The following is a 16,714-nucleotide window of genomic DNA, read 5'->3' as shown; positions in this document are numbered from 1 at the left end:
TGCATCTTAAGTTCTGATTTGCTTCATCGTGTTGGTTTTAGTCCTGTGTTCTAGAAGTTGTAAATCATTTTAGGTATTTATCTTTTATTATTACTATTTGTACTAATTTTTAAAAAACATGTGCCAAGCATGATACAGGCCTTAACACACAGCTTTTCAAATTCTCATACTGATCTGAAAAGACAGACAACCCTATTGCCACTTCACAGGTAATGAGACTGATCTCTGACAGAGATTAAGCCCCTGTTCAGTGGCAGTTTGCTGTTAGGTGTCAGAGACAAAAGACAAGGTCAGCCCACTCTTCCTCTTTCCACTATACCATGCCATGACATCTCTTTGGGCCATCTGTGGCATTTACTTTTTGTTTTATTTAGTTAAGTGTCATCTGCAAATATGGGCACTTCCTCTTCTTGATAACCTTTCAAGTCATTGACAAAAACTATGGAGCAGAAAAAAAATCTTCAAGTCCTCACCAGAAACCTCTAATGGCAAACACCTAGTAGTGGACTACTGGGGACTTGAACCTCAGCCTCTGTCTCCCACACCATGACTTATTCATTAGCTCCATTTAATTAGAGAAACCAAACACTTCCAAACCTACTAGAACATCAGCCTATTTCCTACCACTCCATTAATATACATTTTAAATTTTGCACCTTTAATATGGCAATGATTTTCATAATTCTTTCAGTATCAGAACTCTGCAGATTTAAGTTATTTAGCCAGAAAACAAGTAAAACAATTACACAATGGCAATAACAATTATGTGAACCAATATCTTCATAGGGACATGCCCCCACCTTCAAAGAGATCACATGTTTTAGCAAGGGACTTAACACAGTCTCCTGTGTTGGGGTATGTGGATCCCTGAAATCCACCTACAGGAAACAAAGCTTTCCTGCCACAGTGTGTTAAATTCAGGAGGGTGAAGGTGATGTCTCATCATTCATCAAGTATTCCCGCTGCCAGGAGCAAGTAAGGGCTTAAGAAGTATTTGCCCTATGAACAGGGAAGAGATAACAATGAGAGTATGTACACCTTAAGAAGGGAACCTGAAGTTTTTAATTCATACTGAAACATGCATGACTGATAGGAGAACCTTTCTAGAAAGCAGGTCTGGTCAGAAGTCTGTGGGAAGAGTTCCTGAAAATTCCTAAAGGAAGGCAGGAAAGCCACGCAGAGGAAAGGGGAGAGGAAAGCAGAGGATTGAGGGGGCTGCTCTGGAAGCAGTGGATAAATCTTGGTGCTGGAGACAGAGGCCAAGGCTTGAGCCCCCAGGATTCCACTACCTTTTTGGTTTGCCGTTGGGTAAATCTCACACCATCACAGAGTCCCATTTCCTAATTCATGTGACAGAGATAAGAATTCAAATTTCACAGAAGTGCTGGGGGCATCAAATGAGATAAAGGGTATGAAAGCACATTATCAAATCAGTATCACCTGCACCTAAATCTGGGCTGGAGTAAGCCTGAATAGCAGACCAATGACTTATGATGATAAATTTAGAATGGATTGAGACTGCTTACAAACTGTGGGCTCTCAAGCTAACCTCAAAAGGATAAAACTTAGGAAAAACATTGACCTTCCACCAGGTTGAGTAGACGGTGCTTATACAGTAGTGGAGCAGCTGAGACAAAGCCATCCAAGTACGCATTTGGCTCCTGGTTCTCTCATCAGCTACAACTCAGCACACCCTAAACTAAATTGATAATCTTTTCCAGAGAACTAGTTTTTCCTCCCAACATCCCTATTTGTTCATGATAGAGCAGTATCTTGAGCCACTTGGGCATGAAATTTGGGCCCTCACGGTCAACCCTTGAAGCTGTCATCCTGAAAATTCCTTTGACTCCTCTGAACCCCAACATGCTCATCTATAGAATGCAGGTAATACCACCTACTCCTATTTTGTTTCAGCATTTTTTGAGAATAGTCTGATCGATGTGAAAGCTTGTTGAGAACTGGAAAATGCTATAAAAAACAAAGATGGTCTTAATAATTGCAACATTGTAGGACTAAATATGAACAGCTGCTTTTATCTAGCTTGTACATAGAAAATTGAGTCAAAAATCTCATAGTCAGTAATACCAAAAGGTATTGTTTTGAAGAATTGGGACCACCACTTACGTAATTGTTGTACTTAAATCTGCAGAGTTCTGATGCCAAAAGAATTAAGAAAATCACTGCCACATTAAAGGTGCAAAATTTAAAATATATATATATTAATGGAGTTGTAAGAAGTAGGCTGATGTTCAAGAAGGTTTGGAAGTGTTTGGTTTCTCTAATTAAATAGAGCTAATGAGTTTCTCCACCGAGCCCACGTGCCTAGCCAAACAGTCTAACAAGCCTCTGATTTCTGTGATCTCAATAATGGATGGCCAACTGGCAGCCGAAAATAATCTGTGTCATGGAGTGACTCATCCTTCACACCTAGAGGTGAAACCTTCCTGCCAGAAAGCAGGAGCAGGTTGCAAGCACCATGAAGGGGCTGAAGTTTGAGCCTCCATGGTCTGCAGAAGCTGCTGATCCCTCACATCAAGGGACCTTAGCACCATGTCACTACAATGAGATTCAGAGAATGGCAAAGTGAAAGCAGCCACAAATCACAAATCAGAGCTGGGAACAAAGAGACAAAAAGAAAATAGAACTTAGTTTAACCAAGAATAATTGAAGATGGGGTAAGGAGCAGGATACAGAGATACAAAAGGGATGCCACTGTGCTCCTCTTACAGCTTACCAACAAGCTGGGGATATACATGTGTTTTTATTTTTTTATTTTATTTTATTTATTTTTGACCGGTAAGGGGATCACAACCACTCACACGGTGTTGTCCGCACCACGCTCAGCCAGTGAGTGTACCGGCCATCCCTATATAGGATCCGAACCCGCGACCTAAGCACTACCAGCACCGCACTCTCCCGAGTGAGCCACGGGGACGGCCCATACACATGTGTTTTTAAAAAACACACACAAAACGTCAAAAGACTACCATATCTTCAGTGTTTCCTTGGGGCCTCTAGATATAATCAATCCCTTGATATAATTTATGTAGCTATTTATGATCTGGCCCAGCCTCCCTCTCTATTTCTGGCCACTCCTTGAATTTCTCACCCACATACACAAGGAGCATACATGAACCTTCTCTCAGAGCTGGACGTGTCCTCTCTGGCTTCCACCCCTTTTTGCATGCTGACCCTTCTGCCTGAAACACCCTGTCTTTCATCTGGATGTGCAGAACCTTCCTTAGTGGGGCTGCCTGTTCTGTGAAGCCTTTTCTGACTCTCCTCTTTTACTTCCTATCACTCTGCTGTCGCCAATTTCTCAGCTCTCTAAGCTTGGTCTCTTTTTTAAGTCTTTGCACACACAACCCACTGTCCTCTGCCTCTCTCATCTCTCAGGTCCCCACTTAAAGAAGCAACTTGAAGAAGCATTTGTGATATCCCACCTGCATCTGCATCAGGGACTTATCTAATTGTTTACTATAATTGTTTTCTTCCTTCATAACACTTAGCACAGCTTTTAAGTTTTATGGATAGATAGGTGTGTGTACTTTATTAAAGTGCAAACACACAAATACTTGAGACTGTAACTCTGATAAATTTCAAGGAGTGTATTTTTTGTTCTTTATTGCAGATCCAACACATACTGGTTGATCAATTAATATTTTTTACTCAAATTCTCTCCATAGAGTGCTTACAGCACTTTGTAAAATCTTTAGATATGACACTTATTCCACAGTATTTGCCTGCATATTTATCCCCATCTCTGGATTTTAAGCTACTCAGCACTGGGTGAGGTGGCCCCCAGAACACCCTGCACTTGTCATTATTGTAGACTATATCACCTGTGTCTTAATAGGCTTTAATCTGTTTGCCTGCTTCTCGGTGGCAGGAACGGCTTGTTAGGCAAACACCATGCCCAACACCATGTCTGGCACACAAAAAAGTTTTTGAGCAAATGAATAAATGCATAACTAAATACTTTTTTCCCATTTTGTGCTGACCTTCCAAAGTCTCTTCTAATGTTGAAGGAATATTTCATCCCAGCACTTTGGTGTCTCATATACCTTCTGTGCACGTGTTTCCTGCTTGGAGCACATCCAGTAATACCTACAAAACTTCAGGTTCACAGGATAGATGCATAATGAAGGCACTTAATCCCCTGAAAAAATGATTTTTCTCAACAACATAATGCAGAGATCTGTAGGCATGAAGCTCCTCCCCTCTCATTGAATTTAAAGTATAAAACAATTTATTGAAAATTGCTACTTGTGAATTTTCCAAGGAGAGGTCTATTTTATAAAGTTTGACATGCTTGTGTGAAAATAGGTCCACTTTCAAGTTGTGTTGAAGTAATCAGGCAAATCCTCACTGTTCACCAGGTAGGACCAGGCTGGTGACATGACAGCTACAAACATTCTGCTCAGCCTGGGCTGCCGACATGGACACACCCAGGGGAGGGACCAGCCTAGTAAGGGGACACAAGATCTCATCATCAGAATGAACTGAAGTCATGAAAGGTGCTGAATGAAAAGATTAAGTGCTTACAGAGCGCATGATTATCCTCTTCAAATACCTGAAGGACTGCCACCAAATTAGACTTTTCATGTGTATCGCAAAAGATAGGCTTGAGGTGGAGGTGAGATTTGTGTCTAATATAAGTATAAAGAAAAACTGTTCAACAGAGTTGTACAGAAGACAATGGGCTGCCTTAGAAGGGACTGACACACCCTGGACACCAGAGGGCTGCAAGAAAAGAAAAGAAGAATAGTGGAAGATACTGTGGGAGGTATTTAAGCACCAGATTTGGCAATAGGATGATGAGGAAGAGGCAATTAATATTAATGGCCATCATTTATTGGGGCAGGTGCTGTGCTTAGGCATTTAATCCCCCACAATGCCCTAAGTAGTGAGGGTACCCTTATTATCCTCCATTTCATAGATGAAGAAACTGAGGCACACAAACCTTGAGAATGTGCCCAGGGTCATCAAGTCAGTGAGGGATGCAGTCAGGATTGAAGCCCAAGTCTATCTTACTCCAGAGCCTGTGCTTTTAGCTACAAAGACTGCTAAAGTCCCATCCAACTCTAGTATTCTGGGACACCTTGAATATTGAGTTACCAAGAAAATAAATAAATAAACCAGTCTAAAACATAACTAACAGAGCAGAGTCCTTCACCTTCTCCTTTTTCTTTGTCCTCCAGTGTAATCCCTATGCTTGCAATGACAGAGAATCAAACCAGTTTTCAAGTTTGCTGTGTGTCTCTGTGTGTATGTGTGCACAGATCTGACAGTGCTAGTTCATTTCAAGTAACCAAGTATGCCTTTGGACAGCTCTTGTCAAGATCCAATAGAAGAGCCAATTCCAAAAATATGTTCCTTTAGTGGTTTTTTAGGGTTCTCTGCTCTGCACGGATTGACAATGTGGTAACAAGAGACATTCTGGAGACTGGATTTAATGCAACCATATGCTAGACAGAATGAGAACCCATATTGCAGCAGACCAGCCGGTACATTTCCATGTTAACAGAAGCTCGATTGCAAATTACATTTAGTCTCAACAGCTCAGTTCACTGCACACAGATGCCATGGGGGACTGTAAAGTTAGTGAGATGTGGGGGAGTACGACTAACAATTTTTTTTTTTTGAAAAAAAAATCCTTCAGCTGATAGAATGCCAAGGAGCATCAGCGCTGATGCTGAAGAGAAAATGCTGCTATATTTGTTTTGCCAGAAAAGGAAAAATAATCATTGTCGCGAGTTGTTAGTCAAATTATGAATATGAGCTCGGCTGGTAATTGTCTGATAATACAAACAGTGATATTAAGGTTGTCAGATGCTACACGTGCTGTTTGACAGCTAACATGTTCATGCTCTCTGAACGAGGAGTTGGTTCACTGATTCCGAAAGTCAGGCAGACAGAAGGGTGGGTGATCGAGGAATACTTCCCCAGGATCCTGACCTCATGTCTAGGGCTGGATCTGGGTCAACTTCCCAAAGTGCAGTCAGCATCTCCCCCATGCAAAGGAGGATCTGCAGAACTGTGGAAAGAGCACAATGGGGGCTTGAGTTGCAGAAATGTGTCTTAATTGCTGTGTAACTGTGGGTGAGTCATTTAACCTCTCTGGTCATAAGTTTTCCCATTTGTAAAGTGGGATAATAATTTTCAACCAGGTCTTCTTTCCAGGGTTATTGTGAGCATCAGCTGACAACTTTGCGTGTGAGCATTCAATAAACCACATGGTGCTCTATAAATGGTGGGGCTGTAAGTTGTCTACTTGGCTGAGTTTCTTTTTGCTCCCATTTTAAGAGATGAGCTGAAGGGATTTTTTTGTCCATTTTCTTATGGCAGGAGCAGATTTCTTTTTGCCTGGGTACAAGCTCTGTTCAGTTAGAATTACCTATCTCCTTTCTTCTGAGGAGCCTGGCCACAGGGCACCTCTTACCTAGAGCCCTCTCTGACTCCATTATCACATGTTTTCCCCTTTCATTGGGTCCTGTCATGCATGCATAGTGCCCTCATTCTCCCTATCCTCCTGTTCTGCAGATCCCAAGCTGTGGCACTATTCTGCTCAACAATACGTGTTCTCTCCTTAGCCTCTAATTCCAGGACCCCCTGAAGTTAAGTATGGCCATCTGGCTAAGTTCTGACAAAGGAATATGAGCAGGAGTAAAGTACATAACTTCCAAGCCTCACCTTTAAACTTCCTATGTGTGCATGATCCTCATTCTGTTTCCCCATCTACCAGCTGAGACACAGAGACTAGAGGAACTAAGGGGAGGACAGAACCACAAGATGGAAGGAGCCTGGGACTCTGAATGACTGCCTGGAGCATAACCCTGTATTGGGCTATGAAGTGAGTGAGAATATCAATTTACACTCTTAAGCCACTGAGATTAGTTGGTTGGTTATAAAAGAAGCTAGCCTACCTCAATACCCAAGTATTCACCAACTTTCTCTCACTACACAAAGTGTTTTGTTACCAGAAACACAATCTGCACCTCATCTCACATTCACCAGGTACTTCTACATCTCCAAGCCTTTGCTTACATGGCATGTTTCCCTTTGCCTCAACCCTAACTACACTGTTCTACTGAACAAACTCCGACCTTCAGGGTCCAGCTCTGTAACATCCACCAGGATAAACTGCCACTTTTTCCTCTGGGCTTTCACAAAACCTGTACATGCCCCTTATTATACAGTCATGGCTACATAATGACATTCCAGTCAATGACAGACTGCATATACAGTGGTGGTCCAGTAAGATTATAATGGCTATACCATATAGTCTAGGTGTGTAGTTGGCTATACCATCTAGGTTTGTGTATACCCTGTGATGTTCATGCAGTGATGAAATCACTTAACAACACACTTCTCAGAATGTGTCCCCATCATTAAACAATGTATGTCTGTATTATAATGGAATTATGGTTTACATATATGTCTCCCTCCTCTTGAGGCAGGAACCATGTATTATCCAAGTCCTTAACGAATGTCTAAGAGAGCTCTCTCTCATTCTTTCCCCTTGGGTTTAATCCACTCTCTGTGGAATTAGGTGGTCTGGGGCTACATCTTCCAGCTTAAATATGGAGGGGCAAAGAGACAACTGTAAATGCCCATTTGATTTAATTTTAGAAGACTGCTATTTACAGCTCAAAAAATGAATGATCACATCTTTCTTTCTACTCATTCCTTATTCACCAACCAAGGCCTGCCCTTGATACATACAGAGATGTGAGGAAGGGGAGGGAGCTCACTTGATAGAGGCAGACAAAAGATCTTCAGGGTATGGAGGACATTCCTATTAAAAGAGGCCCTCCCTGCTCACCCCATTCACACTTGGCACCCTCCTGGGACTCCCCGCCCCATTTCAAAAGACAAGAGGCAAAGCTGTAGTCTGTTCACATTTGAGTCCAGTGCGGCTGGTCAATAAGGACCATGTGGAAGAAGCTTGTTGAGTTTTGTTCACAGCCGGACCAGCATCAAACACTGCTTTGTGCACCTTAAGGACACCCTACTGCATTCCAGATTTGAGAGAAAAAATCTTTTTTGTGTTTGATTTTGTTTGCAAGTGGCTGTTGCTATTGTTAGTTGTGTTTGTTGAGAGCTCTCCCCACACCAGCACATACACACTTTGGGGTTTTCAGAAACTGGTTTATTTTGTTGCTTTCTTGATTTTGATACTTTTTGTTTCTCTATTTGCCACTTTGCCATTCTCTTTACCATTAGTTATTTTTTTCCAGTTAACTCCTAGAAAGTGCTAAGGCACTCTCAAATGGTTTCAAGGCAAACAGTGGCAAAATTAGAGACCTGGACTGAGAATGGAAGCCCAGGTTTGAATCCTAGTTCTACCACCTAACTGGAACAAAACATTTCACCTGAGTTTCTTAGTCTCTAAAATAGTAATAAAAATGGAAACTCCATCCTTCTAGACTGTCAGTTCCATGAGGACAGGGATCATGTGCATTTTGTTCATAATTGTATCCCTACACCCATCCCAGCACCTGATACATTGTAGGCCCTCGATAAAGATGGTTGAGTGACCAAATAAGATAATTTGTTGTGGAGACCAAATAAGGCAGTAGGCTAAAAACACTCTGTGAATCCCATAGCCGTGTACACAGGGGAGTGTAATTAACACAAATGGGGAATGCATGGGCTGTCCCCAAACTGAAGAGCTACTCAGCTATTTTAGGATACCGGGAGATACTTTGGCAAGTATATTTCAAATGGGTTGCAATGCAAATGGGAGGCAGGGCAGAGAAGTAATGCGCTGTCTTAACGGAGATGAAGAGAGGAGAAGGAAACATGTGTTAGAGAAGACTGGAATGTCCCTAGGTAGAAAAGGGTTGCACGTGAGAGAGGAATCTGATGCTTACTTGTTATAACAAAACAAGTTTATTGGATGGACAAGGGCATTGGGATCTTGAGTGGAAAAAGAATTTCCCTAAGAAGTCACCGTTTCCTAAGATGTTTGATATTTATCTATAATCTCACTAAGTCTGAAAAATGACTTAAGGCAGAAGTTGTCAAAATAGACCATTGCAGCTGGCATTTGAGCCAGTCAAATCTCTCATCTCAGAGTTGGGGGACTTAGGGGAAATGATGTGTCTGAGGTAACTCAGATAGATATGATATTCAGTGCCAGCCACATTCCTGCCACAGCTTTCCAAATCACAGATAGCTGGAAACACAAGGAATACCGGCCCATAACTAAAAAGAAGAATCAGACAGACACACAGAAAGGATGAAGGCAAAAGCAGGACCAATGCCTGGGTTTCCTATGGTTCTCCATCCCCCAATTCCTGCTCAGTTCAAGATCTAGCTCCTTCTTTGCCCTACGGTTCTGACATCCCACATTCATAAAATAAATTTCTCTTTGCTTTCCAGCTAGCAGAACTGGCTTCTGTTAATAGGAACCAGGAGTCTTCAGCAAGCCTAACTACTAACTAGAAGTTCCTTTAGAGCTCACATGTTTCCACAGCTCCTACTACAATGCCCTGCATAGAGCAGGTGCTCAGTAAAGGTAAGATGTTAATATTGAAGCTTCACAGATCTTCCCTAATATCTCCTTTCCAGAAATGGCTCTCCTCTCCCAGAAGTCCTCTCCCATAAGGACCTGTATTGCAATTGCCAATATACTTGTCCCATCTCCCTTTCTAAACCAATGTTCCCATGTCTCAGCATAACCCCACTGGTTCCAATATGGACCCAGGTAGCAGTGGAGGATGTAAAGAAGCTGGAGAGCACTGTATTAGAACTGTAAGCTTGTTTATTGCATAAAATTCATCAAGCATCAACTGCAAGCTACACAATCAATGTTTTAAAGGAAGCGAAAGAAGACTTTCTAGACTCTTGTGACAGAGAGATGAGTAACATAGGGTTCCTGGCCCTTAAAGAGCTTAGAATTTATTGGGGGATAGACATAAACATACACAACTAGAATATAATTTAAATATAACAATAGACTCTAGAACACAGTCCTCCAAGATCTCATGGGTTATGCTGGGACGTAAGATCAAGAAAGCTTCAGATAGTAGGAAATATTTGAATTGAGCCGTGAACCATGCATAGAATTTCCCCAGATGGCAAGAGTCAGGAAGAAGGGCATTCTTACCAGAGGAAATAATAAGTTCAGTGACAAAGAGGGGTGGGCCGATGTGACAATGATAGGAGATTGCGATTCATCTGGAAAAGCTAGACCAGCATTTCCCAGAAGATGCTCTGGGGGAAAAAATGTTCCATGGTTGATAAATTTGGGAAATGCATCCTATATTCCAATTTAGAAATTTAAAATGCAGATTTGCCTGTCAAAGGCTCTGAGAAATCAGTTAGGAGGCTACATAGATAGTCCAGGGGAACGGTGGAGAGCCTTCAGGGCAACAGTGGAAGTGAATACAAAAGAGGATGGATGTAGAGAGATTTCAGAGGGAGCATAATCATGACTTCCTAAATGGAAAAGAGGAACGGGTGTAACAGAACGAGGTTTTAGCCTGTTCGACCGAATAGAAAGCAGTGCAACCCGAGAAGAAAAGAGAAGTATTTGTGGAAGGTAACACAGGATTTGCTTCAGTCCTGTTGAATGCGAGCAGCCTCTGGAGCAAACACATGAGGATATACAGAGACAGTTGTCAACACAGGCCAGAATCCAGTAGTGGTGTTGTACTTCAAGAAGATGGACAATGAGTAAAATTGCCAGAGAAAAAAATCAAGCCCTGGACTGGGCATTGGACTGGATGAGTCCCAAGGTCCCTTTTGGCCCAGAGCTTCTATGATTTTATGGTGATAGAGACCTACACTGAAATGTGTAGATGGTCAGTCTCTGCCTGATGACCACATCCAAGTGCATAACCTTCTGCAACTGGTCATGGAAGTACTGACCACAAAGGGGAGCTCAGCATCTGCATACATCCCAGAGAAAGGAAGTGGCTTTAAAGAAATGTATTTAACCAGTAAAATGTTATAGTGACCCCAGAAAATGATTTCCAGTCTGTTGGACTGACCTCAGTCAGGATAAATAATAAAAATAAGGTATATTCAAGAATGATCACGGAAAACTGAGCATGTTTCTTGCAACGTACCTCACTGACTCTTACTAGGCATCATCAGTACAGCCTGGTAGAGGGGAGAGAGAACTGGACTGGGAGTCAGGTGGCTGAGGTTCTCGTCCTGACAAGATCACTACATCATCGTATGTCCTTGTGGAAATGGCTTGCCTTCTATGTGGCTCTGTTAACACATTTGTAAAGTGTGTTTTAAATAATGATACCTTCACTGCTTATTCCTAGGGCTGTCAGGAAGGTTCAATGAGATGGGTTTGTTTTATGAAAGATAATATCAGTAATGGAGACTGCTTTTCTAAATATGTATCCTAAACTGTGGAACTGGGAAGGGCCCTGGACACTGAATAACATAACATGCTTATTTTGCAGATGATGAAACCAAGGCCCAGACAGAACAGGTGATTTACCGAAGGTCAGACAGGCAGCAAGGCCAGAGCCACCAGCTAGGTAGGAGCTGTTCCTTCCAGACATACCTATCTTCTGAAGACCAAGATCTGGGACCTTGGCTGGAAAGAAATCACAGGCCAAAAAGAAAATATGGGTTGAACAGCCAACCTATAGCATTCAAAACCCCAAACAGCAAATAAAGCCTGCAGTGTGAGTCGTCCAGCTAACACTCTTTGCCCCCATATTTCTATGAGGTGGGCAAGCCTCCTTTGTTTATGTCAACTTGAGTTGGCCACAGTCTTCAGGGTCCCAGACACCTCAGCTCCATGACTTTAGCATACACCAAACCATCCTGTGATGGTGAACATTTCTACATTGATATCTTCACTGACTAGATTAGAACTTCAGACATATTAATGCTACCCTGTCCTGTACATCCTCTCCTCTCTAACTCCACAGGGAATGTTCTAGGTGAAGGGCCACAATTAATTTCTTTCCCAAACCGTGGTAAGAGTCTCCTGACTGATCTTCCTGGATCTTGCTTCTTCCCCATCTTTTTCTCCCCAGAGTTGGCACTGTTATCCTCCACGGTCTCACTTTCCCTCTCTGTCTCCACAGCGTACAGGATGAGGCCCCAAATCTTCATCCTGGCACTCAGACCCCTCCTGGACTAGTCCCAATCTCTCTTTCCAGTTTCATTTCTTCTGCTTCCTTACTTGTCATTTCACATTCCACACTAAACCTCGACTCATTGCTAAACCCTGACTACATGCAGGCTTTTCTTCACACTAGTCTCTCCGTCTGGTAGACCATTCTTCAAGATTACTTCTGTTTTCTTCGCATCCCCATAGTCTCATGGTTTTCCCATTTTCAGCACGTATTTCCTTTCACAGTATCATGATGTGTGTATTCATTAGATGGTCCTCAATGTTGGTTCTCTTTCCAACTCCCATTGCACCCAGCTCAGTGCCTGGAAACTAAGTCTCCACCAGAAAAATAACTTATATTATTTGAGGAAAATTAGATGTACTACACTAGAACTGAAGACCACCATACTAAAAAAGAAAAACAGTATTGGCTAAAGATGAAAGCACTGTCAAGCAGCTTCAAATCAGAATTGAGCAGCCGGTTCTCCAAACTAGCATTTGGAAGAATTGGTTTACCTGTTCTCCCTTTTAACTGTTCAGTTGCCTAAGTTGCTTTGAAGTCTGTAAAATGACCAATATCTCCAATCAGAGCAGTGTTTCCTCTCCAGACAGGAAGGCTGCTGCTAAATAGAGGAGCCACGCTTGTTTTTGCGGTCTGGCTTCAACGGTGACTCATGCAGTAAAGCCAGAGACTGTCTGTTTTGATCTTTCACTATTCAGAGCCTATTTACGGTTGTAGTTTTCTTTCTTTCTCTCTCTGCTTTCCTGCCTCTGGTGACTTATCAGAAGGGTCACACACATTTGACAAACGGAACCTGTATAAGGAGACAGAGAGACAGCCCGCGATTGAACACACTTTCAGCTAAAGCCCACGAATGAACGCTTGTGTTTACAGCTCTGATGATAGGGTTCCGGTAATGACTTGGCCTTTTTCTCTCTGATTGAATATTCCCCGGGGCCTGCCAGTCTGGGCTCCTGTTATTTAATGAGGACATTGGAGCACAACCTCAAGATGTCTGCAAAAATGACCTTTTCTTTGGGCTTGCTCCAAATGCAAAGAAAAGTAGAGCTCAGTTAGACAGGGTGGTTCTGGAATACAGCTTTGGAATTCACTCTTTCTCCTGAAGCTCAAAATCATGGAATCACTTACTGTCAGAGCCAGAGAGAACCATGGGGATGATCGAGTTAAAAGTTTCCATTTTGCAGATGGAGAAATTGAGGAGTAGAAAGAGAAAGCAAGTTGCTATAAATTACATGTCACAATGACAGCCAATCCTAGTCAGTGTTCTTTTGAATGGCTTGAGATAGAGATTAACAGCTAGCTAAATGCTTGCTTTATATAAAGTAGAAGCTTCTCTTAGTTTCTCTTGTGCTATACTGTGGCACTATTCTGCTCTCTTTTCTCTACTCAAGAAGGCTGTTGTAGACTCCTACAAGTATGTGGTCTTGTTTTCATCAAGATGGAGATTTCATATGCACATGGTAAAGGAGACCCTTATCCCTAAATGAGAGACTATTCTTGGCTATAAATTTTGCACACACTCATTGTGGACAATTTGGAAATCCATAAGTAAATTTTGTAAAAAAAGAAAATAAAATAATCTGTAAACTTATTACCTAGATATAACCACACAGATATATTGTTAGGAACAAATTAATATAATTTTTGCCTTTTTTGTGAATTTTCCAAGTCATTAAATAATATATGTATGTGTGTATATATATAATTCCAATACTAGAATACATCATAATATATTTAAATACTTTTTTTAAATATGTAAGTAGTTTATTAGTGGTTTCCTTAACATCAATTTAAAGATTGAAGCCCAAGTTGGAGTTTCCCTGAGCTCTCCCATAGATAGGTTAATATAATCTCTGGTCTAACTCAGGACAGTTTAGGGAGCGGAGAGTCGTACTATTGATAGCTATGCTGCAACAGAAAGCATAAATCTGAACTGTTCAGGGCAAAGTGGGGCATATCTCACAGTTGTGAAGAATTTCAGGAATTTCACTGACCAGAGGTAACATGGCATAAGGTAAAAAAAAAATACATTCCAGAATCAGAAGATTTAGGTCCAAGATTAAAATTCACCATTGTTAGCAAAAAATGACATATGGCCCTGAACCTCAGTTTTCTCATCTCTAAAATGCAAATTATTCCCTGCATCTCAAACCTATTTGCATCTCAAATTCAGGCTATTACCCACATTTGAGTAAGAATGCAAATGAAAGTCTGTTATAGTTGGAATAAGCTATACTGTTGGGAAGATTTCTTTTTTCATGGTATTAGAGTCATAGAGATTGGTACTAATATCAACATGCATCAGGGTCATGTCCTAAGTAATTCACATTCTTCCTGAATATGTAAATGATTCCTTGATGGTAGACCATTCAACCACAGAAAGAGAATCTGCATTTGCCTCTAGTTGCATCCCATTACACCAAGGGACTACTGGTGTTCTCTTTAATGCTGTTGTTTAATTTTAATGACTATTAGTTAAAATAATAGGCTATGTTTTGACCATGCCAACCAATTTCCTCTGATAATATTTGGGTTACTGGGATTATACCTGTAAGATTTGCTCCAGACCAGTTAAGAAAGAAAGCGCCATGAATAGATGCTTAAGTGTTTTGGATACTACCCCCAATGACAAGCAATGCTTGAATTCTCTGAAGCCTTATAATATCTCCCAGGCAGGAAAAAATCATGGGTTCTAAAGGCAGTGAGAATGGTTATCTTCTAGTTGGGTTCTTCTATGCCTTATGAGAGAGAGGCCATGATGCTTATAACTCTACAATCTGAGTTGTCAAGATCTGCACATATCCGTCATGGTTCTACACTGCACAGAGCAGAGCTTGCTGTGAGAGCTTGATAACTGCATCATGATACAGTTATCTTATCATTGTCATAATCACCAAGGTAATTATTTTTCAGCTCAATATTCAGTTGAGAAGTTTCATTATCCCACTTATGAAGAGTACCTTAAATATTTATCTTTGATATATCAGCCTTGGGATTTTTTGTGAATATCACTTTTCTTCACAGTACCTCATACAATGCCCTGAAAAGAAATAAGTGTTTGATCAATACAAGTGGTCTTCGAAAAGTTCATGGAAAAATAGAATTGAGAGATAATTCAAATCTTTCCATGAGCTTTTTGAAGTACCCTCATATTAGCGAAATAAACAAAATTATTTACATCCCCTTTTCACTGTGCACTTGAAATAATCATACCTCTACAGTAGCCTAAACTCTATCACTTTTTCCTTGATCTGTTCTTTAGTGAAAAGAACAAAAATTTGGAATTAAAATAACTGAGCTTAAATAAGGGATGAAGCAACAACTCCTTCCTACAAAAGAATTCCAGTTAATAAATATAGATCAAATGAGGAAAATAGAAAATTGCCATTAAAATACCATAATAATAATGGCAGCAAGCAAGATCTCCCAGTAGATGTTAGAATCAGTTAATGAGTGAATGTTTAAGTAGAAACAGTATATTTTTATGGTCTCAAAGTGTCACTTCTCAAAATATTCAGTAATCACAAAAGAAAAAAAAAAGTAAATTTATAGTGCAGAAACTCAGCAAATTCCATCTTACCTAAGTAATCAAGGTTAATGTCACCAAAAATACATATCAACATGATATATCTGATATCATGCCCTGAGAAGGACACATCTCCTCTGTGCTGTCCTTCCCAATACATCTGATAAAATCACAAGAAAACATCAGACAAACCAAAATTGAAGGACATTCTACTAAATAACTTATCAGTACTCTTCAAAAGTGTCACAATCATGAAAGACAAGAGAAAACTGTGAGCAACTGTTTCGGATGACAGGAGACCTGACAATTAAAGTAAGGTGAGACTCTGAATGGGATCCTAGGAAAGAGAAAGGACATTTGTGGAAAAATTGGTGAAATATGAATAAAGTCTGTACTTTAGGGAATAGTATTGCACCAAGATTAATTTCTTATTTTTAATCATTATTCTGTGGGTATGTAAGATGATAACATTCTGCGAAGTTGATGAGAGATATATAGGAATTCTGCAATTTTTTCATACATCTAAAATTATTTTAAAATAAGAAGCTTAAAACATAACTGAACTTAAGTACCGACACTGTCACCTATGAGTATCATGTGTACAGGTGAGTTACCGAAGTTCTCTGAACCTCACCTTTCATCATCTCTCAAATTAAAGTAAGAGTACCTATCTTTTGTTGACATGAGGTCAAAATGAGATAGGAAACATGAGGGCACTTTGAAAACTATAAACTCTTTTTTTTTTTTTATTACTACTTAACTCCTTGGTTTTTCCTGTCCCATCTACCTAAGATTACCAGATAAAAATACAGGAACCCAGTTAAATTTGATTTTCAGAATAACAATTTCTTTAGTATAACTATGTCCCATGAAATAGTTGAGACATACTTATATTTAAAAAAAATGGTTTTGTTTATCTGAAATTCAAATTTAACTAGGTATCTGTATTTTTATTTGCTAAATCTGGCAAACCTATCTCTACTCAACTTTCAATACTCTGTCCCTCTCTTTAAGACACCCTCTTCCTTCCCTCCTTCAGCCTCTTTTTACACAATGTTGGCAGTTCTGGCAC

The sequence above is a fragment of the Cynocephalus volans genome, chromosome 1 (assembly GCF_027409185.1).
Source record: "Cynocephalus volans isolate mCynVol1 chromosome 1, mCynVol1.pri, whole genome shotgun sequence".
Classification (NCBI taxonomy): domain Eukaryota; kingdom Metazoa; phylum Chordata; class Mammalia; order Dermoptera; family Cynocephalidae; genus Cynocephalus; species Cynocephalus volans.
This window is presented reverse-complemented; position numbering follows the sequence as displayed.